The following is a 14,788-nucleotide window of genomic DNA, read 5'->3' on the forward strand; positions in this document are numbered from 1 at the left end:
CCGAACAGAGATTCCCGGAGCAAGAATAGCCCCGAACAGAATTCCGCAGGCCAGCATACGCCTGAACGGAGATTGCCGAAGGGAAGCCTAGGCCCGAACGAAGAGTCCCGCAGGCCAGAATGGGCCCGAACGGAGATTGTCGGAGGCAAGAATAGGCCCCAATAGAGTCCCACAGGCAAAAATAGGCCCGAGTAGAGGAGCCGTGCAGGCAAGAAGAGGCCCGAACAGAGTCCCGCGGGCAAGGATACGCCCAAACGGAGAGTCCCGCAGGCAAGAATGGGCCCGAACGGAGAGACCCGCAGGCCAGCATACGCCTGAACGGAGATTCCCGCAGGCAAGCATAGGCCCAAACAGAGTCCTGCAGGCCAGAATAGGCCCGAACGGAGAGTCCTGCAGGCAAGCACAGGCCCGAACAGAGTCCCGCAAGCCAGGGTACGCCCGAACGGAGACTCCCGGAGCAAGAATAGGCCCGAAAAGAGTCCCGCAGGCCAGAATAGGCCCGAACGGAGAGTCCCGCAGGCCAGAGTAGGGCGGAACAGAGATTCCTGCAGGCAAGCATAGGCCCGAACAGAGTCCCGCAGGCCCGAACAGGCCAGAACGGAGATTCCCGGAGGCAAGAATAGGCCCGAGTAAAGTCCCGCTCCAGAGAATAGGCCCGAACGGAGAGTCCCGCAGGCCAACATAGGCCCGAACGGTCATTCCCGCAGGCAAGCATAGGCCCGAACAGAGTCCAGCAGGCCAGCATAGGCCCGAACGGAGATTCCCGGACCAAGAATAGACCCGAACGGTGTCCCGAAGGCAAAATGAGGCCCGAGTAGAGGAGCCGTGCAGGCAAGAAGACGACCGAACACTGTCCGGCAAGCAACAATAAGCCCGAATGCAGAATCCTGCAGGCAAGAACGGGCCTGAACAGAGTCCCACTGGCAAGAAGAAGCACAAATAGAAGAGGCCCCTAGGCAAGAATAGGCCCGAGTAGAGTCCCGCTCCCAAGATTAGGCCCGAACGGAGAGTCCCGCAGGCCAGAAACGACCGAACGGAGGGTCCCGCGGGCGAGAATAGGCCCGAAGAGATGTCCTGCAGGCGGGAATACGCCCAAACTGAGAATCCCACAGGTCAGCATAACCCTGAAAGGAGATTCCCGCAGGCAAGCATAGGCCCGAACAGAGTCCCACAAGCCAGAATAGGACCGAACGGAGTTTTCCGGGGGCAACAATAGGCCTGGACAGAGGCCCGCAGGCAAAAAGAGGCCCGAGTAGAGGGGCTGTGCAGGCAAGAAGAGTCCCGAACAGAGTCCTGCAGGCAAGAATAGGCCCAAACGAAGAGCCCCGCTGGCAAGAAGAGACCCGAACAGAGTCCCGAAGGCCAGAAAGGCCCGAACAGAGAGTTCCCCAGGTGAGAATAGGCCCGAACGGAGAGTCCCGCAGGCCACAATAGGCCCGAATAGAGGAGCCCTTAGGCAAAAATAGGCCCGAATAGAGACCCGCTCACAAGAATAGGCCCGAACGGAGAGTCCCGCAGGCCAGAAAAGCCCAAACAGAGGGTCTCGAAGGCGAGAATGGGCCCGAACGAGGGTCCCGCAGACCACGAGAGGAGCGAACGGAGAGTCTCGCAGGCCAGAAAAGGCCCGAACAGAATCCCGCAGGGAAGTATAGGCCCGAATAGAGTCCCGCAGGGAAGGACAGGCCTGAATAGAGGAGCCCCGCACACACTATCAGGCCTGAATAGCGGAGCCCCGCACGCACGAACAGGCCCGAGTAGCAGAGCCCTGCAAGCACGAACAGACCCGAGTAGCGGAGCCCCGCATGCAAGAACAGGCCCAAGTAGTGGAACCCCGCATGCACCAACAGGCCCGAGTAGCAGAGCCCCGCACGCACAATCAGGCCTGAGTAGCGGAGCTCCGCATGCTAGAACAGGACCGAATATCGGAGCTCCGTAAGCACAAAAGGCTGGAATAGAGCAGCCCCGCACGCAACAGGAGACCCCAAAGGAGACTCCCAGAGGCTAGATTAGGTCCGAACGGAGAGTTTTGCAGGTCAGAATTGTCCCGAACGGAGAGACCCGCAGGCAAGAATAGGCCGGAACGGAGAGTCCCGCAGGCAAGAATAGGCCCGAACGGAGAGATGCGCAGGCGAGAATAGGCCCAAAGGAAAGTCCCGCAGGCGAGAGAATATGCCCAAATTGAGAATACCGCAGGCCAGCATACGCCTGAACGGAGATTCCCGTAGGCAAGCACAGGCCCAAACAGAGTCCCGCAGGCCAGAACAGGCCCGAACGGAGTCCCACAGGCCAGGGTATGCCCGAACGGAGATTCCCGGAGCAAGGATAGGCCCGAATAGAGTCCCGCAGGCAAGAAGAGGCCCGAGTAGAGCAGCCATGCAGGCGAGATGAGGCACGAACAGAGTCCCGCTGGCAAGAGTAGCCCTGAATGGAGAACCCACAGGCAAGAATAGGCTCAAACGGAGAGTCCCGCAGACAAGAATAGGCCCGAACAGAATCCCAGAGGCAAGAATTGAGGAGCCCCGTAGGCAAGAGTAGGCCCGACTAAAGGCCCGCTCCAGAGAATAGGCCCGAGCAGAGAGTCCCGTAGGCGAAAAAGGCCTGAACAGAGAGCCCCGCAGGCAGGCATGGGCCCGAACAGAGTCCCACAGGCCAGAATAGTCCCGAACAGAGATTCCCGGAGCAAGAATAGCCCCGAACAGAATTCCGCAGGCCAGCATACGCCTGAACGGAGATTGCCGAAGGGAAGCCTAGGCCCGAACGAAGAGTCCCGCAGGCCAGAATGGGCCCGAACGGAGATTGTCGGAGGCAAGAATAGGCCCCAATAGAGTCCCACAGGCAAAAATAGGCCCGAGTGGAGGAGCCGTGCAGGCAAGAAGACGACCGAACACTGTCCGGCAAGCAACAATAAGCCCGAATGCAGAATCCTGCAGGCAAGAACGGGCCTGAACAGAGTCCCACTGGCAAGAAGAAGCACAAATAGAAGAGGCCCCTAGGCAAGAATAGGCCCGAGTAGAGTCCCGCTCCCAAGATTAGGCCTGAACGGAGAGTCCCGCAGGCCAGAAACGACGGAACGGAGAGTCCCGCAGGCCAGAAACGACCGAACGGAGGGTCCCGCGGGCGAGAATAGGCCCGAAGAGATGTCCTGCAGGCGGGAATACGCCCAAACTGAGAATCCCACAGGTCAGCATAACCCTGAAAGGAGATTCCCGCAGGCAAGCATAGGCCCGAACAGAGTCCCACAAGCCAGAATAGGACCGAACGGAGTTTTCCGGGGGCAACAATAGGCCTGGACAGAGGCCCGCAGGCAAAAAGAGGCCCGAGTAGAGGGGCTGTGCAGGCAAGAAGAGTCCCGAACAGAGTCCTGCAAGCAAGAATAGGCCCAAACGAAGAGCCCCGCTGGCAAGAAGAGACCCGAACAGAGTCCCGAAGGCCAGAAAGGCCCGAACGGAGAGTTCCCCAGGTGAGAATAGGCCCGAACGGAGAGTCCCGCAGGCCACAATAGGCCCGAATAGAGGAGCCCTTAGGCAAAAATAGGCCCGAATAGAGACCCGCTCACAAGAATAGGCCCGAACGGAGAGTCCCGCAGGCCAGAAAAGCCCAAACAGAGGGTCTCGAAGGCGAGAATGGGCCCGAACGAGGGTCCCGCAGACCACGAGAGGAGCGAACGGAGAGTCTCGCAGGCCAGAAAAGGCCCGAACAGAATCCCGCAGGGAAGTATAGGCCCGAATAGAGTCCCGCAGGGAAGGACAGGCCTGAATAGTGGAGCCCCGCACGCACGAACAGGCCCGAGTAGCAGAGCCCTGCAAGCACGAACAGACCCGAGTAGCGGAGCCCCGCATGCACGAACAGGCCCAAGTAGTGGAACCCCGCATGCACCAACAGGCCCGAGTAGCAGAGCCCCGCACGCACAATCAGGCCTGAGTAGCGGAGCTCCGCATGCTAGAACAGGACCGAATATCGGAGCTCCGTAAGCACAAAAGGCTGGAATAGAGCAGCCCCGCACGCAACAGGAGACCCCAAAGGAGACTCCCAGAGGCTAGATTAGGTCCGAACGGAGAGTTTTGCAGGTCAGAATTGTCCCGAACGGAGAGACCCGCAGGCAAGAATAGGCCGGAACGGAGAGTCCCGCAGGCAAGAATAGGCCCGAACGGAGAGTTGCGCAGGCGAGAATAGGCCCAAAGGAAAGTCCCGCAGGCGAGAGAATATGCCCAAATTGAGAATACCGCAGGCCAGCATACGCCTGAACGGAGATTCCCGTAGGCAAGCACAGGCCCAAACAGAGTCCCGCAGGCCAGAACAGGCCCGAACGGGGAGTCCTGCAGGCCACAATAGGCCGGAACAGAGATTCCTGCAGGCAAGCATAGGCCCAAACAGAGTCCCGCAGGCCAGAATAGGCCCGAACGGAGTCCCGCAGGCCAGGGTATGCCCGAACGGAGATTCCCGGAGCAAGGATAGGCCCGAACAGAGTCCCGCAGGCAAGAATAGGCCCGAGTAGAGCAGCCATGCAGGCAAGATGAGGCACGAACAGAGTCCCGCTGGCAAGAGTAGCCCTGAATGGAGAACCCACAGGCAAGAATAGGCTCAAACGGAGAGTCCCGCAGACAAGAATAGGCCCGAACAGAATCCCAGAGGCAAGAATTGAGGAGCCCCGTAGGCAAGAGTAGGCCCGACTAAAGGCCCGCTCCAGAGAATAGGCCCGAGCAGAGAGTCCCGTAGGCGAAAAAGGCCTGAACAGAGAGCCCCGCAGGCAGGCATGGGCCCGAACAGAGTCCCACAGGCCAGAATAGTCCCGAACAGAGATTCCCGGAGCAAGAATAGCCCCGAACAGAATTCCGCAGGCCAGCATACGCCTGAACGGAGATTGCCGAAGGGAAGCCTAGGCCCGAACGAAGAGTCCCGCAGGCCAGAATGGGCCCGAACGGAGATTGTCGGAGGCAAGAATAGGCCCCAATAGAGTCCCACAGGCAAAAATAGGCCCGAGTAGAGGAGCCGTGCAGGCAAGAAGAGGCCCGAACAGAGTCCCGCGGGCAAGGATACGCCCAAACGGAGAGTCCCGCAGGCAAGAATGGGCCCGAACGGAGAGACCCGCAGGCCAGCATACGCCTGAACGGAGATTCCCGCAGGCAAGCATAGGCCCAAACAGAGTCCTGCAGGCCAGAATAGGCCCGAACGGAGAGTCCTGCAGGCAAGCACAGGCCCGAACAGAGTCCCGCAAGCCAGGGTACGCCCGAACGGAGACTCCCGGAGCAAGAATAGGCCCGAAAAGAGTCCCGCAGGCCAGAATAGGCCCGAACGGAGAGTCCCGCAGGCCAGAGTAGGGCGGAACAGAGATTCCTGCAGGCAAGCATAGGCCCGAACAGAGTCCCGCAGGCCCGAACAGGCCAGAACGGAGATTCCCGGAGGCAAGAATAGGCCCGAGTAAAGTCCCGCTCCAGAGAATAGGCCCGAACGGAGAGTCCCGCAGGCCAACATAGGCCCGAACGGTCATTCCCGCAGGCAAGCATAGGCCCGAACAGAGTCCAGCAGGCCAGCATAGGCCCGAACGGAGATTCCCGGACCAAGAATAGACCCGAACGGTGTCCCGAAGGCAAAATGAGGCCCGAGTAGAGGAGCCGTGCAGGCAAGAAGACGACCGAACACTGTCCGGCAAGCAACAATAAGCCCGAATGCAGAATCCTGCAGGCAAGAACGGGCCTGAACAGAGTCCCACTGGCAAGAAGAAGCACAAATAGAAGAGGCCCCTAGGCAAGAATAGGCCCGAGTAGAGTCCCGCTCCCAAGATTAGGCCCGAACGGAGAGTCCCGCAGGCCAGAAACGACCGAACGGAGGGTCCCGCGGGCGAGAATAGGCCCGAAGAGATGTCCTGCAGGCGGGAATACGCCCAAACTGAGAATCCCACAGGTCAGCATAACCCTGAAAGGAGATTCCCGCAGGCAAGCATAGGCCCGAACAGAGTCCCACAAGCCAGAATAGGACCGAACGGAGTTTTCCGGGGGCAACAATAGGCCTGGACAGAGGCCCGCAGGCAAAAAGAGGCCCGAGTAGAGGGGCTGTGCAGGCAAGAAGAGTCCCGAACAGAGTCCTGCAGGCAAGAATAGGCCCAAACGAAGAGCCCCGCTGGCAAGAAGAGACCCGAACAGAGTCCCGAAGGCCAGAAAGGCCCGAACGGAGAGTTCCCCAGGTGAGAATAGGCCCGAACGGAGAGTCCCGCAGGCCACAATAGGCCCGAATAGAGGAGCCCTTAGGCAAAAATAGGCCCGAATAGAGACCCGCTCACAAGAATAGGCCTGAACGGAGAGTCCCGCAGGCCAGAAAAGCCCAAACAGAGGGTCTCGAAGGCGAGAATGGGCCCGAACGAGGGTCCCGCAGACCACGAGAGGAGCGAACGGAGAGTCTCGCAGGCCAGAAAAGGCCCGAACAGAATCCCGCAGGGAAGTATAGGCCCGAATAGAGTCCCGCAGGGAAGGACAGGCCTGAATAGCGGAGCCCCGCACGCACGAACAGGCCCGAGTAGCAGAGCCCTGCAAGCACGAACAGACCCGAGTAGCGGAGCCCCGCATGCACGAACAGGCCCAAGTAGTGGAACCCCGCATGCACCAACAGGCCCGAGTAGCAGAGCCCCGCACGCACAATCAGGCCTGAGTAGCGGAGCTCCGCATGCTAGAACAGGACCGAATATCGGAGCTCCGTAAGCACAAAAGGCTGGAATAGAGCAGCCCCGCACGCAACAGGAGACCCCAAAGGAGACTCCCAGAGGCTAGATTAGGTCCGAACGGAGAGTTTTGCAGGTCAGAATTGTCCCGAACGGAGAGACCCGCAGGCAAGAATAGGCCGGAACGGAGAGTCCCGCAGGCAAGAATAGGCCCGAACGGAGAGTTGCGCAGGCGAGAATAGGCCCAAAGGAAAGTCCCGCAGGCGAGAGAATATGCCCAAATTGAGAATACCGCAGGCCAGCATACGCCTGAACGGAGATTCCCGTAGGCAAGCATAGGCCCAAACAGAGTCCCGCAGGCCAGAACAGGCCCGAACGGGGAGTCCTGCAGGCCACAATAGGCCGGAACAGAGATTCCTGCAGGCAAGCATAGGCCCAAACAGAGTCCCGCAGGCCAGAATAGGCCCGAACGGAGTCCCGCAGGCCAGGGTATGCCCGAACGGAGATTCCCGGAGCAAGGATAGGCCCGAATAGAGTCCCGCAGGCAAGAAGAGGCCCGAGTAGAGCAGCCATGCAGGCAAGATGAGGCACGAACAGAGTCCCGCTGGCAAGAGTAGCCCTGAATGGAGAACCCACAGGCAAGAATAGGCTCAAACGGAGAGTCCCGCAGACAAGAATAGGCCCGAACAGAATCCCAGAGGCAAGAATTGAGGAGCCCCGTAGGCAAGAGTAGGCCCGACTAAAGGCCCGCTCCAGAGAATAGGCCCGAGCAGAGAGTCCCGTAGGCGAAAAAGGCCTGAACAGAGAGCCCCGCAGGCAGGCATGGGCCCGAACAGAGTCCCACAGGCCAGAATAGTCCCGAACAGAGATTCCCGGAGCAAGAATAGCCCCGAACAGAATTCCGCAGGCCAGCATACGCCTGAACGGAGATTGCCGAAGGGAAGCCTAGGCCCGAACGAAGAGTCCCGCAGGCCAGAATGGGCCCGAACGGAGATTGTCGGAGGCAAGAATAGGCCCCAATAGAGTCCCACAGGCAAAAATAGGCCCGAGTAGAGGAGCCGTGCAGGCCAGAAGAGGCCCGAACAGAGTCCCGCGGGCAAGGATACGCCCAAACGGAGAGTCCCGCAGGCAAGAATGGGCCCGAACGGAGAGACCCGCAGGCCAGCATACGCCTGAACGGAGATTCCCGCAGGCAAGCATAGGCCCAAACAGAGTCCTGCAGGCCAGAATAGGCCCGAACGGAGAGTCCTGCAGGCAAGCACAGGCCCGAACAGAGTCCCGCAAGCCAGGGTACGCCCGAACGGAGACTCCCGGAGCAAGAATAGGCCCGAAAAGAGTCCCGCAGGCCAGAATAGGCCCGAACGGAGAGTCCCGCAGGCCAGAGTAGGGCGGAACAGAGATTCCTGCAGGCAAGCATAGGCCCGAACAGAGTCCCGCAGGCCCGAACAGGCCAGAACGGAGATTCCCGGAGGCAAGAATAGGCCCGAGTAAAGTCCCGCTCCAGAGAATAGGCCCGAACGGAGAGTCCCGCAGGCCAACATAGGCCCGAACGGTCATTCCCGCAGGCAAGCATAGGCCCGAACAGAGTCCAGCAGGCCAGCATAGGCCCGAACGGAGATTCCCGGACCAAGAATAGACCCGAACGGTGTCCCGAAGGCAAAATGAGGCCCGAGTAGAGGAGCCGTGCAGGCAAGAAGACGACCGAACACTGTCCGGCAAGCAACAATAAGCCCGAATGCAGAATCCTGCAGGCAAGAACGGGCCTGAACAGAGTCCCACTGGCAAGAAGAAGCACAAATAGAAGAGGCCCCTAGGCAAGAATAGGCCCGAGTAGAGTCCCGCTCCCAAGATTAGGCCCGAACGGAGAGTCCCGCAGGCCAGAAACGACCGAACGGAGGGTCCCGCGGGCGAGAATAGGCCCGAAGAGATGTCCTGCAGGCGGGAATACGCCCAAACTGAGAATCCCACAGGTCAGCATAACCCTGAAAGGAGATTCCCGCAGGCAAGCATAGGCCCGAACAGAGTCCCACAAGCCAGAATAGGACCGAACGGAGTTTTCCGGGGGCAACAATAGGCCTGGACAGAGGCCCGCAGGCAAAAAGAGGCCCGAGTAGAGGGGCTGTGCAGGCAAGAAGAGTCCCGAACAGAGTCCTGCAGGCAAGAATAGGCCCAAACGAAGAGCCCCGCTGGCAAGAAGAGACCCGAACAGAGTCCCGAAGGCCAGAAAGGCCCGAACGGAGAGTTCCCCAGGTGAGAATAGGCCCGAACGGAGAGTCCCGCAGGCCACAATAGGCCCGAATAGAGGAGCCCTTAGGCAAAAATAGGCCCGAATAGAGACCCGCTCACAAGAATAGGCCCGAACGGAGAGTCCCGCAGGCCAGAAAAGCCCAAACAGAGGGTCTCGAAGGCGAGAATGGGCCCGAACGAGGGTCCCGCAGACCACGAGAGGAGCGAACGGAGAGTCTCGCAGGCCAGAAAAGGCCCGAACAGAATCCCGCAGGGAAGTATAGGCCCGAATAGAGTCCCGCAGGGAAGGACAGGCCTGAATAGCAGAGCCCCGCACGCACGAACAGGCCCGAGTAGCAGAGCCCTGCAAGCACGAACAGACCCGAGTAGCGGAGCCCCGCATGCACGAACAGGCCCAAGTAGTGGAACCCCGCATGCACCAACAGGCCCGAGTAGCAGAGCCCCGCACGCACAATCAGGCCTGAGTAGCGGAGCTCCGCATGCTAGAACAGGACCGAATATCGGAGCTCCGTAAGCACAAAAGGCTGGAATAGAGCAGCCCCGCACGCAACAGGAGACCCCAAAGGAGACTCCCAGAGGCTAGATTAGGTCCGAACGGAGAGTTTTGCAGGTCAGAATTGTCCCGAACGGAGAGACCCGCAGGCAAGAATAGGCCGGAACGGAGAGTCCCGCAGGCAAGAATAGGCCCGAACGGAGAGTTGCGCAGGCGAGAATAGGCCCAAAGGAAAGTCCCGCAGGCGAGAGAATATGCCCAAATTGAGAATACCGCAGGCCAGCATACGCCTGAACGGAGATTCCCGTAGGCAAGCATAGGCCCAAACAGAGTCCCGCAGGCCAGAACAGGCCCGAACGGGGAGTCCTGCAGGCCACAATAGGCCGGAACAGAGATTCCTGCAGGCAAGCATAGGCCCAAACAGAGTCCCGCAGGCCAGAATAGGCCCGAACGGAGTCCCGCAGGCCAGGGTATGCCCGAACGGAGATTCCCGGAGCAAGGATAGGCCCGAATAGAGTCCCGCAGGCAAGAAGAGGCCCGAGTAGAGCAGCCATGCAGGCAAGATGAGGCACGAACAGAGTCCCGCTGGCAAGAGTAGCCCTGAATGGAGAACCCACAGGCAAGAATAGGCTCAAACGGAGAGTCCCGCAGACAAGAATAGGCCCGAACAGAATCCCAGAGGCAAGAATTGAGGAGCCCCGTAGGCAAGAGTAGGCCCGACTAAAGGCCCGCTCCAGAGAATAGGCCCGAGCAGAGAGTCCCGTAGGCGAAAAAGGCCTGAACAGAGAGCCCCGCAGGCAGGCATGGGCCCGAACAGAGTCCCACAGGCCAGAATAGTCCCGAACAGAGATTCCCGGAGCAAGAATAGCCCCGAACAGAATTCCGCAGGCCAGCATACGCCTGAACGGAGATTGCCGAAGGGAAGCCTAGGCCCGAACGAAGAGTCCCGCAGGCCAGAATGGGCCCGAACGGAGATTGTCGGAGGCAAGAATAGGCCCCAATAGAGTCCCACAGGCAAAAATAGGCCCGAGTAGAGGAGCCGTGCAGGCAAGAAGAGGCCCGAACAGAGTCCCGCGGGCAAGGATACGCCCAAACGGAGAGTCCCGCAGGCAAGAATGGGCCCGAACGGAGAGACCCGCAGGCCAGCATACGCCTGAATGGAGATTCCCGCAGGCAAGCATAGGCCCAAACAGAGTCCTGCAGGCCAGAATAGGCCCGAACGGAGAGTCCTGCAGGCAAGCACAGGCCCGAACAGAGTCCCGCAAGCCAGGGTACGCCCGAACGGAGACTCCCGGAGCAAGAATAGGCCCGAAAAGAGTCCCGCAGGCCAGAATAGGCCCGAACGGAGAGTCCCGCAGGCCAGAGTAGGGCGGAACAGAGATTCCTGCAGGCAAGCATAGGCCCGAACAGAGTCCCGCAGGCCCGAACAGGCCAGAACGGAGATTCCCGGAGGCAAGAATAGGCCCGAGTAAAGTCCCGCTCCAGAGAATAGGCCCGAACGGAGAGTCCCGCAGGCCAACATAGGCCCGAACGGTCATTCCCGCAGGCAAGCATAGGCCCGAACAGAGTCCAGCAGGCCAGCATAGGCCCGAACGGAGATTCCCGGACCAAGAATAGACCCGAACGGTGTCCCGAAGGCAAAATGAGGCCCGAGTAGAGGAGCCGTGCAGGCAAGAAGACGACCGAACACTGTCCGGCAAGCAACAATAAGCCCGAATGCAGAATCCTGCAGGCAAGAACGGGCCTGAACAGAGTCCCACTGGCAAGAAGAAGCACAAATAGAAGAGGCCCCTAGGCAAGAATAGGCCCGAGTAGAGTCCCGCTCCCAAGATTAGGCCCGAACGGAGAGTCCCGCAGGCCAGAAACGACCGAACGGAGGGTCCCGCGGGCGAGAATAGGCCCGAAGAGATGTCCTGCAGGCGGGAATACGCCCAAACTGAGAATCCCACAGGTCAGCATAACCCTGAAAGGAGATTCCCGCAGGCAAGCATAGGCCCGAACAGAGTCCCACAAGCCAGAATAGGACCGAACGGAGTTTTCCGGGGGCAACAATAGGCCTGGACAGAGGCCCGCAGGCAAAAAGAGGCCCGAGTAGAGGGGCTGTGCAGGCAAGAAGAGTCCCGAACAGAGTCCTGCAGGCAAGAATAGGCCCAAACGAAGAGCCCCGCTGGCAAGAAGAGACCCGAACAGAGTCCCGAAGGCCAGAAAGGCCCGAACAGAGAGTTCCCCAGGTGAGAATAGGCCCGAACGGAGAGTCCCGCAGGCCACAATAGGCCCGAATAGAGGAGCCCTTAGGCAAAAATAGGCCCGAATAGAGACCCGCTCACAAGAATAGGCCCGAACGGAGAGTCCCGCAGGCCAGAAAAGCCCAAACAGAGGGTCTCGAAGGCGAGAATGGGCCCGAACGAGGGTCCCGCAGACCACGAGAGGAGCGAACGGAGAGTCTCGCAGGCCAGAAAAGGCCCGAACAGAATCCCGCAGGGAAGTATAGGCCCGAATAGAGTCCCGCAGGGAAGGACAGGCCTGAATAGAGGAGCCCCGCACACACTATCAGGCCTGAATAGCGGAGCCCCGCACGCACGAACAGGCCCGAGTAGCAGAGCCCTGCAAGCACGAACAGACCCGAGTAGCGGAGCCCCGCATGCAAGAACAGGCCCAAGTAGTGGAACCCCGCATGCACCAACAGGCCCGAGTAGCAGAGCCCCGCACGCACAATCAGGCCTGAGTAGCGGAGCTCCGCATGCTAGAACAGGACCGAATATCGGAGCTCCGTAAGCACAAAAGGCTGGAATAGAGCAGCCCCGCACGCAACAGGAGACCCCAAAGGAGACTCCCAGAGGCTAGATTAGGTCCGAACGGAGAGTTTTGCAGGTCAGAATTGTCCCGAACGGAGAGACCCGCAGGCAAGAATAGGCCGGAACGGAGAGTCCCGCAGGCAAGAATAGGCCCGAACGGAGAGATGCGCAGGCGAGAATAGGCCCAAAGGAAAGTCCCGCAGGCGAGAGAATATGCCCAAATTGAGAATACCGCAGGCCAGCATACGCCTGAACGGAGATTCCCGTAGGCAAGCACAGGCCCAAACAGAGTCCCGCAGGCCAGAACAGGCCCGAACGGAGTCCCACAGGCCAGGGTATGCCCGAACGGAGATTCCCGGAGCAAGGATAGGCCCGAATAGAGTCCCGCAGGCAAGAAGAGGCCCGAGTAGAGCAGCCATGCAGGCGAGATGAGGCACGAACAGAGTCCCGCTGGCAAGAGTAGCCCTGAATGGAGAACCCACAGGCAAGAATAGGCTCAAACGGAGAGTCCCGCAGACAAGAATAGGCCCGAACAGAATCCCAGAGGCAAGAATTGAGGAGCCCCGTAGGCAAGAGTAGGCCCGACTAAAGGCCCGCTCCAGAGAATAGGCCCGAGCAGAGAGTCCCGTAGGCGAAAAAGGCCTGAACAGAGAGCCCCGCAGGCAGGCATGGGCCCGAACAGAGTCCCACAGGCCAGAATAGTCCCGAACAGAGATTCCCGGAGCAAGAATAGCCCCGAACAGAATTCCGCAGGCCAGCATACGCCTGAACGGAGATTGCCGAAGGGAAGCCTAGGCCCGAACGAAGAGTCCCGCAGGCCAGAATGGGCCCGAACGGAGATTGTCGGAGGCAAGAATAGGCCCCAATAGAGTCCCACAGGCAAAAATAGGCCCGAGTGGAGGAGCCGTGCAGGCAAGAAGACGACCGAACACTGTCCGGCAAGCAACAATAAGCCCGAATGCAGAATCCTGCAGGCAAGAACGGGCCTGAACAGAGTCCCACTGGCAAGAAGAAGCACAAATAGAAGAGGCCCCTAGGCAAGAATAGGCCCGAGTAGAGTCCCGCTCCCAAGATTAGGCCTGAACGGAGAGTCCCGCAGGCCAGAAACGACGGAACGGAGAGTCCCGCAGGCCAGAAACGACCGAACGGAGGGTCCCGCGGGCGAGAATAGGCCCGAAGAGATGTCCTGCAGGCGGGAATACGCCCAAACTGAGAATCCCACAGGTCAGCATAACCCTGAAAGGAGATTCCCGCAGGCAAGCATAGGCCCGAACAGAGTCCCACAAGCCAGAATAGGACCGAACGGAGTTTTCCGGGGGCAACAATAGGCCTGGACAGAGGCCCGCAGGCAAAAAGAGGCCCGAGTAGAGGGGCTGTGCAGGCAAGAAGAGTCCCGAACAGAGTCCTGCAAGCAAGAATAGGCCCAAACGAAGAGCCCCGCTGGCAAGAAGAGACCCGAACAGAGTCCCGAAGGCCAGAAAGGCCCGAACGGAGAGTTCCCCAGGTGAGAATAGGCCCGAACGGAGAGTCCCGCAGGCCACAATAGGCCCGAATAGAGGAGCCCTTAGGCAAAAATAGGCCCGAATAGAGACCCGCTCACAAGAATAGGCCCGAACGGAGAGTCCCGCAGGCCAGAAAAGCCCAAACAGAGGGTCTCGAAGGCGAGAATGGGCCCGAACGAGGGTCCCGCAGACCACGAGAGGAGCGAACGGAGAGTCTCGCAGGCCAGAAAAGGCCCGAACAGAATCCCGCAGGGAAGTATAGGCCCGAATAGAGTCCCGCAGGGAAGGACAGGCCTGAATAGTGGAGCCCCGCACGCACGAACAGGCCCGAGTAGCAGAGCCCTGCAAGCACGAACAGACCCGAGTAGCGGAGCCCCGCATGCACGAACAGGCCCAAGTAGTGGAACCCCGCATGCACCAACAGGCCCGAGTAGCAGAGCCCCGCACGCACAATCAGGCCTGAGTAGCGGAGCTCCGCATGCTAGAACAGGACCGAATATCGGAGCTCCGTAAGCACAAAAGGCTGGAATAGAGCAGCCCCGCACGCAACAGGAGACCCCAAAGGAGACTCCCAGAGGCTAGATTAGGTCCGAACGGAGAGTTTTGCAGGTCAGAATTGTCCCGAACGGAGAGACCCGCAGGCAAGAATAGGCCGGAACGGAGAGTCCCGCAGGCAAGAATAGGCCCGAACGGAGAGTTGCGCAGGCGAGAATAGGCCCAAAGGAAAGTCCCGCAGGCGAGAGAATATGCCCAAATTGAGAATACCGCAGGCCAGCATACGCCTGAACGGAGATTCCCGTAGGCAAGCACAGGCCCAAACAGAGTCCCGCAGGCCAGAACAGGCCCGAACGGGGAGTCCTGCAGGCCACAATAGGCCGGAACAGAGATTCCTGCAGGCAAGCATAGGCCCAAACAGAGTCCCGCAGGCCAGAATAGGCCCGAACGGAGTCCCGCAGGCCAGGGTATGCCCGAACGGAGATTCCCGGAGCAAGGATAGGCCCGAACAGAGTCCCGCAGGCAAGAATAGGCCCGAGTAGAGCAGCCATGCAGGCAAGATGAGGCACGAACAGAGTCCCGCTGGCAAGAGTAGCCCTGAATG

Source organism: Elephas maximus, chromosome 16, assembly GCF_024166365.1.
Source record: "Elephas maximus indicus isolate mEleMax1 chromosome 16, mEleMax1 primary haplotype, whole genome shotgun sequence".
NCBI classification, from domain to species: Eukaryota; Metazoa; Chordata; class Mammalia; order Proboscidea; family Elephantidae; genus Elephas; species Elephas maximus.